Raw genomic sequence first — 16,839 nt, 5'->3', positions numbered from 1 at the left:
GGAGTCCCCAAGAACACCACTAAGATGCCACAAAGGCCTTGCCCTTGAAGATTCTCCACAACTTAATTGGAGTCCCCAAGAACACCACAAAGATGCCACAAAGGCCTAGAATCCGTCTAGGGTTCCAAGAACCCAAGAGTAACAACTTTCTTGCTTTCACCTCCACGAATCACCGTGGAGAACTCAAACAGATGCACCAAATGCAATGGCAAGAACACCACAAAGATGCTCAAGTCCTTTTCTCTCAAATTCCAACAAAGCTACAAAAGCTATTGGGGGAATAAGAGAGGAAGAACAAAGGAATTCACAAAGAACACCAAGATCAAGATCTAGAGAGTTCCACTCACAAAGAGATGGATTTGATTGGTAGAAATGTAGATCTAGATCTCCTCTCTCTTTTCCCTCAAGAATATGCAAGAATCATGGGAGGAATCAAGAACTAGGGCAAGCTTTGAAGTACAACAATGGAGGGGAGAGAGAGAAAGTGAACCAACCAGCCCAAGGAGGAAGAAGGGGGTCTTATATACCCCCTCCCAACGAAATATGACCGTTTGAGACCTCCCAGGCCGGAAAATCCGCCCCCGGGACGGATTATCCGCCCCCCGAAAATCGCCCCTGGACTGGGCCGGATATTTGGCCGGATATTTGCCAGAATTGGTCATTCAGGCCGGATTATCCGCCCCCCCAGAAAACTGCAGAAACACCAAAACTAAAACGGGCATAACTTTAGCATCTGGACTCCGATTTTGATGATCTTGGGCTTGTTTTGAAGCTAGGAACAAGCTCTACAAGATCATGTAGGAAACCATCATAGTCCAACAAGATAGGATAGAAACAAACGATGAAAGATTTGACCTATCTAAAAAAGACATACCGGTAAAACCTCCAATCTCGAAAATGCAACAAGTTGCCCATGCAAAAACCATTCTCCATGAACTAGAGCTTGTCATGAGAATAAGCACAAGCTCTAAAACATCACATGGATAAGATCCAAATAAAACCAAGAAAGATGATGAACCAAACTCGAAAACGCAACAAGTGATCTATGCGAAATCCGTTTTCGATGAACTAGAGCTTGTCATGAGAATAAGCACAAGCTCTAAAACATCACATGGATAAGGTCCAAATAACAACCAAGAAAGATGATGCAAGGATGCAAAGGTTTGAGCTCTCTCCGAATGATACGATCGAGTTACTCACTCGAGAGCCCTCTTGATAGTACGGCAACTAAACTATAAACCGGTCTCCAACTACACTATGAGACCGGTGAGAAAGAAACCCTATCAAGAGCAAACCTTATACTTGCGCATTCCACTTGAGCTCGATGACGACGATCTTGACCTCAACAAGATGGAACGCCTTTCTTGCTTGTGCTTGCTTGACGAAGTCTTGTGGATTGCTCCCCCATAATCCACCATGGGAGAGCTTCTTCTTCGGCGCATCTTCACATAACCATGACCACCATGTGGATTGCTCCCCCATAATCCACCATGGGAGAGCTTCTTCTTCGGCGCATCTTCACATATCCATGATCACCATATGGATGGCAAGACTCAAGCAAAGGATCTCTTCGAGATGGCTCATCTTGAACTTGCACTTCATTTCTCCATGGCAAGCTTCAAGCTTATGAACTCTTCGAGTTGGCTCATCTTGAACTTGCACTTAATTTCTTCATTCGTTATCATGTTGATGTCTTGAAGTAACTTGAGGGCTCACTTCATCTTCATCTTCAAGACATACTTGACACTTGATATCCTTCATCAAATTCTTCTTATTGCAACCTTGAAGCCAACATATGGTTCAAGAATTGCCTATGATCAACTCCTACAAATGTAACTCAATGCAAACATTAGTCCATAGGGATTGTCATTAATTACCAAAACCACACATGGGGGCTCCATGCACTTTCAATCTCCCCCATTTTGGTAATTGATGCCAATCTCTTTGAGAGGGTTTATGTAAGGAATTTAAGTAGCAAGCAAGTTGAATATATACAGCAAACTCCCCCATAATATATGCGTGTGTGAATGATCTTGACTTTCATTGCATATATTGGCATTCAAAGCCTAGTGGAGTTTCCTCTAACTATTCAACTATGCAAAGCAACAAGATGCAATGCAATAAAGGCACATGCTTAAGCACAAAGCAAAGACATAACCAAATTCCCTTAGACCCTCCAAACTTCTCCCCCATTGGCACCAATTGCCGAAATGGGTGAAAATTTTAGAAGGTCAATATAGTGAGAGTTCCTCCATAGCGTGTGCATTTCTCATAATTTGAGTGGAATCAAATGCACATATCCAATGACGAATATTCGGAAGGAATCACACTATAGATAGGGTCAAAGATTGCAAAAAGATAACAAAGTCAAGAAGCTTCAACAAATGAAGCTAGCAACCAAATGAACCACAAAGAAGATACCAAAAGAAAGATAGATATTATGATAAGATCAAGAAGATTGCTCTAAATAATATGAGGAAGCTCCCCAAGGTTTGTGCACAAAACTAGACAATTTGCATTGGAGTATAAAGTGCACAAACATGGAATCATCACTCCCATAATATCATTCAAAAACAAAAGATACCAAGTGAATCAAACTCTAATGATCACCAAAAGATAGTGCTCTAAATCAAATGAGGAAGCTCCCCAAGGTACATGCATAAATTAAAATGTTGCATTTGAATACAATATCCATAACATGGAATCCTCACTCCCTCATTACCATTTAAAACACAAACATTTGCAATAGATCATAGATAGAAAATTAAGCTTAACACTTGCAACAAACAAATGGTTGAGCAACAAGTAAGAGGCACCATAATAAAAGGCTCAACCAAGAGAATATGTGAAAGGCATGACAAAGCATATTATAAGACTATTATATGGATGAGCAAAAAGCATCATCATAGTCTTCAATGAATTATATTGCTTTGCATGACCAATCAACATGCAACAAAAAAATAAGATATCAAATGGAGATGTATCATCTCTTATGTGTATAAGTTTCTCTAAGTGGACAAAATCACTAAGATATTTATCCACAAAGAAACATGCACACACAAAATAGACACACAAGACATATAGCATGATATCCAAGACGAAGTCATGCAATATACCAATAAGATTTTTTGCTTAATAGCATGCCGAAAGGCTCAATTTTATCTTATTGTACATTCATGAACTTCAACCACAAACATCTAAAATACATCACAAATATCAACAAGGGATAGAAGATAGTGGGGATGCATTTGAGAAAGGCAACAAGTATCACAAACGAGGATACCAAAAGAAATAACTAAATTTGCACTTTCATCTATATTGCACACGTGAGAGCCTTGAGGAATTGATATGCAATAAAATTGATAGATAGGCATAGTTGGGATGGATGAATCATGAGCATGATTTAAAATACTTCCCAACAAATGCACTCATCTCAAATTACTCACATTCACAATAAAGAGGTTTCATAAAAACTTTTTCAAGAAGCGCAATATTTGCAAATCAAGAGATTCATGCCAAGATGCAACCATAAGGTTGGATACAAGAAAAGTATGCATGACAAGATACTTGTTACCAAGATAGCATTGGTGTGGATGTAGTAGATATGTGTTCGTTGACCATCCTAGCTTGCCTCAAGTTACCATTGAGTCACCACTTCTTTCCAAGAGTGAGACAAGCATCCAATGCATATCCATTGTACCTAACACAAAGTTAAGTACAAAATGGTCCCCAAACTAATTGGGTCCGAAGTAGTTAGACACGCTACAACATATAGGACAAACTCCGCAATTCTATGTGCATATAGATATGAAATTGAATTTCAATCACATCTTAGCCAAATTAGGATTTGATGGAGTTTACCCTATATATTGGATCAAAGAAAGTAACTCATGCCATAAGATATACATATATTAAATATGCATGCACAATACTTTCAAGAACCTAAGGAAGATACAATTTGGACAAAACACCAAATAAATCAAGAGACAATGGTTGCCCAAATTATATCAAATAATCAAATCAACACAAGATTGACTCGAAAGAATTATCTCATTATAAGAAGCTAATTAAACCTAAACACAAAGGAATGAGATAACCAACTCCCAAGAGAGCAAGGTTCCAACAAATAAACCAAACCCTCGAAACTTTTTATGATGGCACAAAGTACCAAAAAGAAAATTTATGTCTCCCAAAACCAAATTTTTGATAATGATCAAGAGAAGTTAAGCATTCTAACAAATATATAAGAGCTCCCCCAAGATTAGTGCATTATCTAGGATTTTTCATATGAATACAAAATGCTCAAAACTAGGATCATCACGCTAACTATATCTACTAAAATGCTAAGAAAGTTTGAATAGTCAAATTAGATCCATAAGATGCAAGGAAGACACATGGGAGTCAAAGCAAAACAAATTCATGGCAATAAATAAGGCAATTTGAACACAAGAGCCAATGTAGATATGATCAATAAATATCTACCTCATCATTGATTACCACTTGTCCTAGGACAAGAGGTATTAGGAAATATTTCCCGGTGGTAGTTTGTAAGTATACATAAAATCATATTTACAACGAATAAAGCATATGGTAAAAGATAAGAGTTAACCATCATGCAAAGATTGTTTCTTGATTGCTTCAATTAGTCATACCAACATGCAAAGCAATTAATAGTATTCATACCAACATGCAAAGCAATTAATAGTATGACTTGAAGCACATGGTGTAATAACCCAGAACATAGGAACAACGAAGGGTAGATTTAGAAATGGGATGTGCATTTCATCGCAAAACGGGGGAAATTTTCGCGCTTTATTGCAACTAAACCTAAGAGGGATCGAGGTTCTCTCTCATTTTGCACTTAGGGTTAGGCAATGTGAGTTAGGGAAATTTCGACATGATCTCTTTTGTATCTTGTTGCTTTGGGGAATTGATTTCATTTGACAAGTGTTAATACATTTAACAATAAGCATTGAACAATATAAAAGGAATGCATAATTTAAACACAACTTATGAATTTAAACAACTTTGAATTTCAAAGTGAATCATAAATACAATGTATATTCCAGAATATAAATATTACATAAATCAAAAGCTCATAAACAAAAACTTGGGCTTTATTGATATCACAACACAAATTACATTGTCTTTACAAAATTCTTGATACAAGAATTGATGAATAATAAACAGAAATAAAAATGAAGATTACAATATGATTCCTAAACTAAAACCTAGACTATATGACTTGAAGTATTTCTTCATGGTCATGTCCATCTTCAAAACCTGCAAAACAAAGAATCAACACTAGCCAGAATGTTAGTGTTAGCCAAAGATTCAGTTTGGACAGTTAGCAAATAACACAAGATTCAGTTTGGACAGAACCACGAGTCATGCACACATGTGCTTGACCAAAACCATGGACAGCACAAGATAAGGGCAAAGAGACCAAACCCGAGCACACACCAGGGGCTCAAGTTTCAGCATATGAGAGCACACAGCTCAAGTGTGCTGGGCAAGAGTAAAGAAGGCCATGCATCGCCTTAGTCACCAAGCAAGCCAGGTTTGTGTGTCAATGCAAGGATAGAAGCAGTGGTTCATATAAAAGGGGCACAAACCCTAGAAATCATAACCAATCGACCAGATAAAGATTCACTGTAAGGGTGAAGCAAGAACAAGCTCAGTTCATCCAGTTCTTGAGCAAGAACAAAACCAACACACACACCCACTCAACCACCAGAAATCATGGTGACCTGAGAAGATCATCCAAGACCTGGAGGTGAAGGGCTGTGACACAAACCCAAGTCTGCATCAACAAAACATTTCTTTCTAGGAGCTGGAACAAGGTATACCTAGTTCCTGGAAAAGATCCAATGGATCTAATCCATCATATGCATGAAATAAGCATGGGATGAGCAGATGCTCATATGGGTAGATCATCACTTGGTTTTCACCAAGGATTACTGCCAGTCAAAAGCCACTAAAATAGAAAGCATCTAGGTACAGATCTTATACACAGAAACTAGCACATATGCACAGAGGCATACACTAGCCAGATTTGATGCATAGATAGCACCAGTAGATGGCAAAGATTAGCAGCTAAGACTACACAGTAAATCCTAAGCATACAACCATCAGAAACCCTAGATTTCTTCACAGGCAAGCATATTGGCATTCATAGTTACTATGATCCCCAAATATGCAAGCAAAGATGAGTAGCCAACAAGATCCAACCAACCATGTGAGCAACCAGTCAGTAGCAAGGCTACTGAGGTCACATCACACTTAGCACCAATTAAGAGAAAGCCAAATACAAAGCATCACTATCCAGAAATGGATTCAGACTCTAATTGCTTGTAAAGGAATCATGAATCATAAATTCAGACACAAACAAGTAATTCAATCATCACTGCATAAGCAGTTCATCATAATTTAAGTAATACAAGCATGAATTTATCACAGATCCATGCTAAGCATGACAGTAGCATACTGTTAAGCAACACAATTTAATTCATAGCCACCAGAGCAAGTCTAGATAGCTAAGATGAGCAACAGCACAAGTAAGCAACAGCACAGTAATGCTTGAGCATCAGCATCACAAAGATAATTGAATCATTTAGCCACAGTATTAGCCAGTAAGCCATCACTGACAATCAATTGATCAAATGGATCAATCATAGCAAGCCAAGTTACACAGAGAGTTTAGCTAACAAGCAGAGAATGATCCAATGGATCATTGGCTTGCAGAGATAGCACTGAAGCATATCACAGGCACCTCTGGCACACACACAGGTGTCACAGATGCATCACAAGTACACCTAGACAAGCAAGCATGACATCCCCTTCTTTCATCCTAATTTGATGATAACCACTACGCAAATCAATTTTAGAGAACACAGCAGCACCACTCAATTCATCTAACATATCCTCTAAACGGGGAATAGGATGACGATATCGAATAGTAATGTTGTTTATAGCTCTACAATCTACGCACATACGCCAAGTACCATCTTTCTTAGGAACTAGAATAACAGGAACAGCACAAGGACTAAGGCTTATGCGGATATAACCTTTGTCGAGTAGCGCTTGTACTTGTTTCTGTATCTCCTTCGTCTCTTCGGGATTAGTGCGATATGGCGCCCTATTGGGCAGCGAAGCTCCGGGAATCAAGTCAATTTGATGCTCAATACCTCGCAATGGTGGAAGTCCTGCGGGTACCTCCTCCGGAAACACGTCGCCAAATTCCTGCAAAACATTAGAAACACCAAGAGGAAGAGGGGTCATGTCGTTAGTAACCAAGACCGTACCCCTGTACAAAAGCACAAGAGGCATGGCCGTAGGATCCTCACTAAATTCTCTCATGTCTTCTTTGGTGGCTAATGAAACTAAGGAATTCACTCTCTCACTTTTCGTTATATTACTCACGACATTACAATTCTCTCGCCTATCTAGAGGTGCATCCTCCAAATTCACTTCAATCTTCTGACGAGACTCATTGACAATTTGTTGTGGTGACATAGGCTGTAAGTTAATTTTCTTGCCCTTGTACTCCAAGTGATATGTATTGGCTCGGCCATTGTGTTGCACAGAACGGTCATAGAGCCAAGGCCGACCCAATAAGAGGTGACAAACCGTCATAGGAACCACATCAAAATCAATGCAATCCTTATACGGTCCAATCTCAAACTCAACACGCACCATGTGGTTTACCTTCATCTCACCATTGTCGCTCAACCACTGAATATAATATGGATGCGGGTGCGGTAGATACTTCAACTTCAGCTTGGTACATAACTCCTTGCTTGCTAAATTGCGGCAACTCCCGCCATCAATAATGACCTTGCAAGCCTTGTCAGGACAGACCAGTAAGCATAAGCAAGTCGTAACCAAGCATAGCATGGCATAGTTAGCTCTTAAGCAAGCACAGTAGAGCATGGCAAGTGTAGAGCATGCTAGGAGCAGCAGAGAAGCAAGCACAGCATGAACAGCAAGCAAAGCAGCATGTGCCAGTACCAGTAAATGGTAATTGTGCCATGAACTTGCAATTAATCAAAGCACAGACAAATTGCATAGGAATAGCATGGCTCTGTGTGATCACAGGATCACCAGAGAGCAGCAGAGCATGAGGAGGAAGAAGAACAGTAACGAGGGGAGGCGCACAGAGGAGAGGTGGAGACGCAACACTTACTTGCGCCTGGAAGCAGAGGCTAGGGCATGGCGAGGCAGTGCTCGCGCGGCCCTAACAGCTGCAAATCCAGGGTAGGCGCCGACGAACCCAAACACGAACCAGCACCACCGTAGCAAGCACCTGAGGCGACGGCACGAGTACTGCAAGCAGCACCCGCGCCAGGTCAACCCCAGGCGCGTACCATCGTCGGCGAGGACAAGATCTCGCCAGAGTTCGTCGAGGCGATTCTCCACGGGATCCAGATCGGAGGCGATTCGCCAGGAGAGGACGAGAAGGGAAAAACTGCGCGGACAGATCGATAGATCTGCACGCGGCGGTTCAGGATCGGTAGGTGGCTACGGCGGAGGAGCACGGTGATGGCCGGAGCGAGGCGGCGGCCATGGCGGCGACGCCATCGCCACGGGAGTCGCCAGCGGTTAGGGTTAGACGAGCGAGTGAGAGGGCCGAGTGAGAGTGAGTGAGGTGGGCCGCTTCGGCGCCACCGAACCCAAAAGGGGACCAGCCTTATTGGGCCGTCCCTGGGTTTAAGTTATTGGGCTGGGCCCAATATGGGTCCAGGGGGGTATTTTGGTCTTTTTACATTTAATAAAAGACCAAAACTTTACCAAATTTTAATAAATCATAAACAACTCTAAAAATCCAATAAAAATTGGATTTATGAATAAAAAATAAGTCTTAACAAGAATAAAATATGAAATGGAATTTATGAAACAAATTCAAAATTATGAATTTTCAGAATTTAAATAATAACTTGGAATTAAAGATTATTATTTCCTTGTAATCAAAATTCAAGGAAAAATCTCAAATAAGTTTAAATACTTATTTTCAAACATTTCAAAATGAAATTCTACTATTCCAAATCATTTCTTTTGAAAAAGGGTATTTTTGCTAGAAAAATACTATACTCCTTTTTATTCCAAAAACTATAGAGGTCACTCTATAATTTCAAATTATTTTGGAATGACTAAGGTAATCATCAAGTAAAATCATTTTACTTTGAATTGTTGTACTTTGTGTGAATTACAATGATTAATACTTTTAAATCAATTGTAAATTACCGTCAAAGACATAAATCTTAAATACAACCCTAAATTGTAATAACTCACTGGGGTAAAGGGATTCAACATAAAATAATCCATCCATGATTGCATTATTTGGATTTTATAACATTGTCCTTACCGGACAATGATGCTTCTTACAGAACCCGAGGTCCAGGTTCCATCAACTGCATTGAACTGCACTATCTCGCAGTCCATAGGCAAGTTCACCCTTGCTCATGTCAACTTGATTATTTTCTACTACTTTAATGCAAAGCTATATACTTATCATTCCTGCATCGCAAATGAAATGTTATTTTCCAACTATGAATATGACTATGTGGCTGGCAATGGAACCATGGTATGTGTTGATATGGTGGAGGTTCCATTGCAATGGGTTATATCACCTTAGGATTAATTACCAATGCCGTCCAGTGATTCTAGCGCCGTACAAACCGCGTTGACCATGAGATCTATAATGGCTCTGGAAAAGCCAGCTGTATCTTTTCCCTTCTGCACGCCAATGGATCGGAGAGCCGGTGGGGTGCTGGAGGCACTGCCGCAATAGGTTGGGAAATCCTTTTAAATCCCCATCCATTAGTGATGATAAGCTCTACGATCTATGAGGGATTGTCCGGAGTACACCATGAGTAAAGCCGTATTATCGGGGAAGTCTACCGGAGGTGTACGGTTGGACAAAAGGGTGGGTTTGCGATCGCGGAGAAGGCGGTGTGGGCTTGGATCTTTATACCTGGCCTCACACCAAAGGAAGTGTGAACGGGGGCAAGTCCTGCGGATGGCAAAAAGGGTGAGATCTCTTGTGGGAAAAGTAACGCACCTCTCGCAGAGTGTATCAAATTGTGGCTGTCACTCCTTGTTCCGGGAAGGGAATCGCGAACGCGGCAGAAAGGAACTCCACGAAGTTCGGTCAACCCGTGAAGACCGACGGGCATAGTTTTCATAATAAAAGCAACCTTTTGAAGAAATGATTTCAAAAACATGCATTGACCTGCGATTTCTGATCAATGGTCGTAGCTAGTGCATCAAACACCTTTTATTCTTTTAGAACTTGCTGAGTACCTCTCGTACTCACTTTCTTTCGACACCCTTGCTAGACCGTGATCCTAAGTGGAGGCTATCAACGATGGAGCACCGTAAGGAAGCTACGAGCTGGTCTACGAAGAACCTGATCTTACAGGCGGAGTGGAAGGCGTAGACTATGGGATAGTCTACGGACCAGATGACACGGAGGTGGAGGAGTAGTGACATACCTTAGCATCATAGAGCCGAGCAACGTAGAACTTACCTAAATAAGTTGTTGAGCTCTTTATATTTGTTATGAGTTGTAATCGTACTTAAGTAGTATCTTAGGGTGTTCTCATAGGACCTGTGAGAATACCAACTTGTTAAGGCAATGTTTGTAATAAAGTATGGAGTGTTATGACCTGCAATGTTTCTGTTGTACCACTCTGAGGGATATGGCAAATTGTGAAGAAGTCCCTTCGCAAAGATCATATCAACGACTTGTATACTACAACATGCAGTGGTATGCCGGGTCACCGCAATGGTATCGAGCAAATGTTGCGACCTTAGGTTGGAAAAACCTAGTATAGGGAAGAAACCCGTAGGAGTCTAGTAGAAATAGTAAAGGATTCTCTAGAAATATGGTGACTATTCACTTGAGAATAGCAAAACCATATATTTTAGTGCGATAATTCTTTATTATAGCTATTATGATGCATTATCACTACTAATATTCTGCTTTTGTATACAGCCATAATGGCTAACACTTTTCCTAAGAGGACTTTGAGGAAGGTTGAGGGTTGGCTCGGTGATTATGATGGACCAATAACAGCTCTCCTGTGTGGGATGCTGAAGGAACTTCATTGTGATCCACGGATACCTGTTATCAAGTATACCTACTATGATGGGGAAATCCTAGCCAAGTGCAGAGTATCGGTCCAACTACCGGAAAAACTGCTGATGAGTCGTATAATGCCATACGGGGAAGCCAAAACTATCACCACAGCCTACCATATGGGCCTATTCAAGGCAATCCTTGAGATAAGGCAGCATAAGTCAGTAGAACTCCTATGTTCAGAGTTTTCTCATATACCTCATGCCGAGGAAGATGAGGATCCTACTCTGAATCATTTGGTGTTAGCACACGTAAGTCCCGAAGTCCGCAAAGACATCATATGGATAGCTGTAAGTCTTTATTGACCACGATGTATCTTTTACACATGAAGATGAGAGGTGAGATTGACCACATGCTAGCTGAGTTCACGGACCCTGATAAAGTCCAAACTCGGATGCGAGATTTGAGGGCACAACCACAACATACTACACCTTTCTTTAACCCAGACAGCGATGTAGATTTGAGTGACCAGTGGTCCAAGAGAAATCCACTTACAAGAGATCCACTTACACCTAATTTTGTTCCGCACTATCCACACGTATCAACATCGTATGATACTGGATATGGGGGAGACCATTCATGGAACATAAACTGCTCGGAGTCACTGATCGAGAACTCGACGGGTTGGCGTTTCGGGGAACCTTTCGGTGATGAGGAGGAGCCAATTCCATGTGATACAGGAGATGAGAGTGATGCGGTTAATCAGAATGTTAACCAAAGCTATGGGCAGAAAGAGAAAGACACCAACTCCATTTCTTTAGATTTGGAGATGGGGTTACCCAAAACATCCCAGTACGTCGTAGGTGAGAGTTCTGGAACAAAGAAAAAGAAGAAGAAGAAGATGAGGGGTCAAGTGAATAGGAATCCTCCATGGTTGACTGGAGAGGAGGAGCTGTATTCCACTGGGGATATGTATGAGTCTTTATCTAGTTACTTTGGCATGACAGATCTCTGTCTCGGCACTTCGTCCGATTCAGACTACATACCTACGGGAATAACTTTCATTCCGGACGGTCTTCGGAGGACAGACCGCTGTACCGGATGGACCCCAGGGATGTACGCGGAGGCGAGCTATGATGAGGAGGAGTAGAGCTCCAATGAAGAATAAAGTAATTTAGGTGGTATTGTATTAGAACGTATTTTAAATTTCCGTTGGCTTGGGCTTTGAGCCAAATAAGTGGTTTATATGTACCACATGTAATTTAAGTTTGTGAGTGTGTTATGTATTATACGGTGTATATACATAATAAATGTTTGTTTTGGATTTGCTTCTTGATTTTATTGTGTGACTAGTTCTGGGGAATGAGTTGAGCTCAGAAAACATTTGCATGGTGTAATTATGAGTAATCGCTCTTTGTTACAGGACTAGGGGGAAATGGCGTTAGTAGAAACCGAAGAGGCTCGCAGAGAGCGGGAAGCCAGAGAGAAAGAGGAGGCAGATGCAGCAGCTAGAGCAGAGAACGCACCACCACCACCACACCTAATGTTGCACCCAGACTTCCAACAGTATATGAGGTCAATGGAGGAGGATAGGAGGCGTTACCAGGAAAGCCAGAGCAAAAACATGCAGGATTTCTTTACCCATGTCATTAATGATAGGGGTAATGAAGGCAAGGGAGTAACTGTTGCGGTCGAAACCCACCGGCGAGCAGCGACGGGCAACACAGTAGAGCCGGGAACAACTTAGGGCTGCGGCTGGCCCTGGTCCCTCCGAGCGACGGCCCGCAAAGCCTCTGGTACACACGTCCGATGCTGGTGCAGGGGCGTGCCACCTGACCTATACCTGGTCAGGAAGGTGATGGAGATGCCTCGCTTAGTTTCCTGCATGGCATACACGTAAACATTAAATACGAGCCTCGATCGGCTCTCAGGTTATCCTGTGAATCGGCTCAAGGAGCCGATCCACCCATGATTCATACGAGGTGCACGAATATATGGTGGTCCTGCTTGATCAAGATAAAGCTAAAGCGATCTACAACGATTTAGGGTTTTCACCGCATAATCGGATCATCCTACTCACGATTGGGCCTCGCGGCCACGCACGGTGATCGTAAGCCGATCCTAGATAAGGCCTAAAAACCAACACGAGGTTGATCCCCGGAACATCCTGTCTAGGACTAGCAAACGACACCCTACGTGCCGCTGGATCCTCCAACCCTTTGTAAGGCCTAACTATTGCAGATATTAAACTAATCCTTGAAGAACAAGGAGCAACCGTAACGGATCGGATCTACTAAATAATGATCAAGCGGAAGCCGCCCTACACCTAAGATAGGTGTAAGGGCGGCTAGATATGCAAGGGTTGCACTACGATAGCATATGATACGAAGAACAATGCTAACCCTAACACATCTAAGATAATTACGTTGCTCGCCATCAAAAAGGCTTCAATACGAGCAACGCATGAACAACATAAAGCTTGTGCTGCCTAGATCGCAAGATGCGATCTAGGCAGCATGATGCTTACCGGTAGAAACCCTTGAGACGAAGGAGTTGGCGATGCGCCGAGATTGATTTGTGGTTGAACGTTGGTTGTTGTTTATTTCATAAACCATAGATACATATTTATAGTCCAGGGGACTTTCTAATTCATGGCGTGCACCTAACCGTGCACGGGTCGAACTCTATTTTCTAATCTAAGATGCGATCTACTATATTACAGATACAAGGGCAAACTAGCCCAAACTTTACATATAAGGCCGATTCACGTATTTCTTCCATGTATATTCTTCAAATCCATGTTGATCGCGGCCCACCTCTGACTCGGTCAAATCCTGGTGATAACACATGCCCCCCTGGTTTTGATAATGATAATTTCAAAACCACTCTGTTTTTTCTACGAAGGATCATGTCGTGGCAGAGCAGAACCGTTATAAAGATCCTTCATCATGATGCCCTGTCTTCTCAGCTTCTCTGCAAAATTCGATAGCTTTAGCATCACCTCCTCGGAAACTGCAATGGCATTAAATCTCCACCAGGCTTCTCATTATTTATCCGTGCCGATCGATTAGCCCTCTTCATCCCCTTCCTCTGTTCTAGCTATCGGCACCAAAAAAACCCTCTTCCCCTGTAGCAATGTCGTCTTCTTCCTCCTCTTCCGTTTCTCTCCAATCCTCTTCCTCAAGCGAGTCGATTCCAGAGCACGACCAGATGGAGGCGTACAACCGGCGTGCTCCCAAGCATTGGGACAAGCGGGAGTGGGACTTCGATTTCGTGCCAGAGGGCGAGGACCTCGTCTGGTCAGATGGGGCCATGCCCCTAACCGACGGGGAAGATGACCTCCGGTACCTGGTTGACGGAGCACTGGAGGCGGAGAGCGACGACGACGACCCTCCCTTCCGGGGCAAATTCACCTCCGTCACCAAAGAAGAAGAAGAGGACGTCGAAGACGAAGACATCTCCTCCGACTTGAAGAAGGAACAGGAGGACGACACCTCCTCCGACGAACCACCGCCAAAGCGCATCCGGGGCTGGGCTTGGTCAGACGAGGACGATGATGATGACGAGGAAGAAGCCTCTACTGAAGGTCACAGTAGCAGCAACGAGGAACCCGTCGACAGCAGCAATGACGGCAGCTTCCCCAGCGACGGCGAAGACAGCAACAGCCCTTAGATTAGGGATTTACTAGCATAGGGTTAGCAGTAGTAATCTGTTCCCTTTTGTTGAACAATCGGCTTCTCTTTGTAAGAAATCTTATTATCAATGAAAACTTCCTTTGATTTTGCCGATGTCCTCTATGCTGATTTAGCCGATTTTTCCTCATCTGACTTTGTCGACCGCTAGCCTAATCAATGCTCAATGACTGATGGCAACGCATCGGTCCCTTACGATAATCTGCGAGACAGGCCGATGACGACAGCATTTGGCACAACCGATCGCAGCAGGCCTGCGACTTGGTTTTGAGCAGGTGTCTTTAAGAGAACCCTGGGACTGTCGCTGAGTCAGCTTGGATGCTGAAACTGATAATTCTGTAACAAAAGCACCACTCTTCAGGACAATTGCGATGTAGAGCCAGCCGATTCCAACCAAACTGGGTCTCCAGGGCCAAGAACTTTTTGGGCGAGTTGCCTCCCAAGCCTCATCCAAGGCGAGAATAGTGACGAATCAGCCAAATGTGTTACCATCGGCCTCCAAGTTATAATGCAGAACCAGCCGATTCCAACCAGATCGGTTCTCCAGAGCAAAAAAAAATTCAGGGCGAGCTGCCCCCCGAGCCTCTTCAGCTCTCATCAAAACGTGGCAGGGAAGCGACACAACAACCTCTGAAAGTGACATCGACCAAGCCGCCACCTTAATCCACACCAGGCAAAAATGCCATAGCCGCTTGATTCGTTATCGGCTGTGCTCATGCTTCTAGGATAGGTATGCTCCCTTTGTTGGACTCACCCTTAACCTGATCTGCATGCTTACACTGGCACTGCTGAACTTGAAGTCTTGCAGAAGGAGTTGGAGGTCTTTGAGAAGGAATTCATCCAGTAGAGCCTCTCCTTGTAACTCATCAACTGCTCCATCGGGCTTCCGTAAATTGATGGCCATGCATCGGCTTTTTATTCTAAAGTCGATGTCTGTGCATCGGCTGTATATCGTGATGCTGAAATTTTTTTTTACTGGCCGATTTTCCTAATCGGCCCCCAATGTTTCACTGTACACATGTTTATCTGCACATGTTCACATGTTCATCTGGTTTAGGTGCCCCCCGAGCCGAAGCTGACAGGTAACTGCAGATATCGGCTCTGTAGTCTAGTTAAGGCACCGTATTTGCACGTCGGCTTTGGTAGGACTACTGTTGTTTTTCCCTGACTCATCAGCCGACGTAAACCGCTGCCCAATAGATCGACGTTGCATGTAAGCAGAACATGTGGTGAAGATAATTTTGGCCGATTGCTGGAATCGGCCTCCGTATTGATTGAAGCGCTCAATGAAGGCTCTGTAACGTTCCTTCATAGATCCTTGGGGCCGATCCCAAGGATCGGCCTCTCCATGTTTGCTCTTGCTACACGGTCAGGCCGGTGGATAAGACCAGTCCAACCTCGTCCTTTGTCATGTCGATGCGCTCGCTGCCGTCCACCTTGAGTGCATCGTGTAATCCTGGAGCACTAAGCTCCATCGGAAGGACGAGAACCATGTTTGTGCCAGCCGATGTATCATCATCGGCTTTCCTTTGCTCGGGGCGCCACTCCATTTTCCGTGGACGACCCTCTTTATCTAGGGTTCGCTGGACTTTCGCGGCCAGATCAGGCCGCGCCTTTCTTAGCGTGTGCAGGTATAACCTTTCGGCTTCCTCCAAGCCACGCAATCGCTGAACCCTACGCTTTTGGGAACGGCTGAGTCCATCAGGGCACCACCTTGGCCGGTGGCACCTGTCTTCTTCTTCTTCTCCCTCGTCTTCTGAATCCTCGAGATCTTCCATCCGAGGGGACTCAACGCGTTTGCTTCGCGGTGGGAGAGGCCCTAGACGTTTGAACACGGACACGTTGGCTGCCTCCTTCTTCTTCTGGTTGCATTCTGGGCAATTGCCGATTGTGGGCAATCGGCTCATTCCTGAATCCCAGCAGTGTCTGAAGAAGGGGCAGTCCCAGTGCCTATCCTCGTCGTCTCGCTCCCTTGACTTTTCCTTGGCACGGCGCTCGTACTCCTCCTCTTTGCGATCATGCCGACGATGTCTTCTGGCTTCCCTAGCCAGACGATCTCTTTCGTCT

The sequence above is a fragment of the Lolium perenne genome, chromosome 7, assembly GCF_019359855.2.
Source record: "Lolium perenne isolate Kyuss_39 chromosome 7, Kyuss_2.0, whole genome shotgun sequence".
NCBI lineage: Eukaryota > Viridiplantae > Streptophyta > Magnoliopsida > Poales > Poaceae > Lolium > Lolium perenne.
Note: the sequence above shows the minus strand (reverse complement) of the source record.